General features: G+C 39.9%; 1 non-coding gene across 1 annotated transcript; it reads left to right on the forward strand.

The window, feature by feature from the left end:
• The first annotated feature begins 1,416 nt into the window (after positions 1 to 1,416).
• Positions 1,417 to 1,523, forward strand: LOC124892093. The gene has a single exon (XR_007050066.1). It is a non-coding gene; the product is annotated as a small nucleolar RNA R71 (small nucleolar RNA).
• The last annotated feature ends 758 nt before the right edge of the window (positions 1,524 to 2,281 follow it).

A 2,281-nucleotide genomic window follows, 5' to 3' on the forward strand; every position in this document is an offset into this window, starting at 1 on the left:
TCCCACTTGCACCAGTACATCTTCAATAATACCATCTGGTCTAGCAAGTGACCTGTCTGCCAACTGCAACACAATAGTCGTGGGTTTGGGGCTTCCAAGACCCATCTTTCGGTACCATGACATGGGCATGAGATTTATGCTAGCCCCCAAGTCACACAATCCACGTGCACAAATAGTTTGACCAAGGGTAATCTGCAGTGTGAAACTCCCGGATCCTTCAATTTCGTGGGCAGTTTATTTTAAATTTTTTATGTGCATTCTTGAGTAAGTGCAACTGTATCATATTCAGTCAACTGATTCTTATTAGCAACAATATCCTTTAAGTATTTCGCATATTTTGGCACACTCTGTAGAATGTCAATAAGAGGAAGGTTTACTTGAACTTGCTTCAAAAGATCTATGAACTTATTAAAAATGGCTTCCTCTTGATGCTTTCTTGCCCTTTGAGGAAAGGGAAAGGGAATAGTATTCTTCTCTACATGAATCTTTTCACTATCCTCTTTTTATTTTTCTTTTACTTATGCCTTTTCTTACAACCTATCATCAGTAACCAAAGGATTATCCTGCTCCTTCACCATCTCATTCATTTGCAGCCCACTCCTCATTGTAACCGCATTCACTTATTTAGGATTAGCCTCAGTGTCGCTAGGCAATGCTCCTTGTGGCTTTGTATTTTATGATCTAGCAATTTGACCTAACTGCAACTCCAGATTTCTTGTGAGTAATTTTTGACTCTTCAATTCAGCTGCAAACTGTGCCTGTTGAGCCTTCATATCCACTGTAAACTGTGCTTGTTGAGCCATCAACTACTTAAGCATTTCCTCCATATTACTATTCGAGGCATTCGCCTGATTATTCTGAACCGGCTGTGGATTTGGTTGCACTGGTCCCTTATACTGATTTGTATTCTGTGCCTGATTCCCACCCCATGAGAAATTAGAGTGGTTCCTCCAATTTGTATTATATGTATTGCCAAAATTCTGTTAACCATAACGATTTGCATTCCCCATGTAGTTGACTGAATCTGGATTAACAGAACATGCATCTGCTTTATGCTCACTGCTTCTACAAACTTCACACCATGCATATACTTGTTGAACTATATTTGTTGTGACTGTTGGTTGTGTTGTACCCAACTTTAAGTTGATAAGTTGAGTAATCATATGGTTCTGCATTGCTGCAATTTGTGCTTGTAAGGCAGTGAACTGATCAACCTCCAGAACCCCTACAACTTTCTTGGGAGCATTCCTTGAGTCTGCATGCCAATCAGGATTTCCTTGTGCAATTCGATTCAGCAAGGTATACAATTCTTCATATGTTTTCTCCAAAGCTTGACCCCCTGCTGCTAAATCCAAGAGAATCTTTGTATTAGACTCAAGGTCTTCTATAAATGTATACACCAAAACATCATTCGATTGATGGTGATGAGGATAAATTCTTAGCATGCCCTTGAATCTCTCCCAAGCTTGGTAGAGATTTTCTCTATCTTTCTGTCTGAAACTCAATATCTCACTCCTCAATCGAGCAATTTTCTGAGATGGAAAAAATTGAATTCGAAACCTTCGAGCATATTCTTCCTATGTAGTGATGGATTGGTGTGGTTCAGCAAGTAGCCATCTCTTTGTTTCCCCCAATAGAGAAAAGGGGAAAAGTGTCAATCTGACATAATCAGCATTCACATATTCAGGAATATATCTGTCGCTTATCTCCAGGAAGGTTTATAAGTGCTGTTGTGGTTCCTCGTGTGAAAATCCCTGAAATTCTTCCGCATATCTCAACAATTGCACCATATTTTTTTTAATTCCTATCGACCTCCTTGTTCAAGATTCTGAATACTGTTAGTCGCCAGGTGCGGAAGTGGGATTGCCACTTCTCGAACAGGTTTTGCGACTGGTTGAACAGGAACAGCTGGAGCTGGAACATTTCCAACATTTGGATAAGCAACTATAAGATCGCGTATTTCTGCCATCGATCCCTGTTAAGTGTAGTATTGAGCTCTTCGTCTCTGATGAAAAATCACTTCTGGTTCTGCAAAGGGCTCTACTAACTCTTTGTCTCTATCCAGTCCAATGTTCAGCTAAACCTGCAAAAATTCAGTCGCTAAGATCAAGTTGTTAACACTTAAACTTATGATCAAAAACCAAAAATCAAAGCAATTTACTAATTCTATTTGATCCCCGGCAACGGCACCAAAAACTTGTTGCATCTCTTCGCACACGCTAGTGTACGTGATCGTGCAAGTAATATAATGACTCAGACAGTCAGATATCGTTCCCTCCAG

Source organism: Capsicum annuum, unplaced genomic scaffold (assembly GCF_002878395.1).
Source record: "Capsicum annuum cultivar UCD-10X-F1 unplaced genomic scaffold, UCD10Xv1.1 ctg43826, whole genome shotgun sequence".
Classification (NCBI taxonomy): domain Eukaryota; kingdom Viridiplantae; phylum Streptophyta; class Magnoliopsida; order Solanales; family Solanaceae; genus Capsicum; species Capsicum annuum.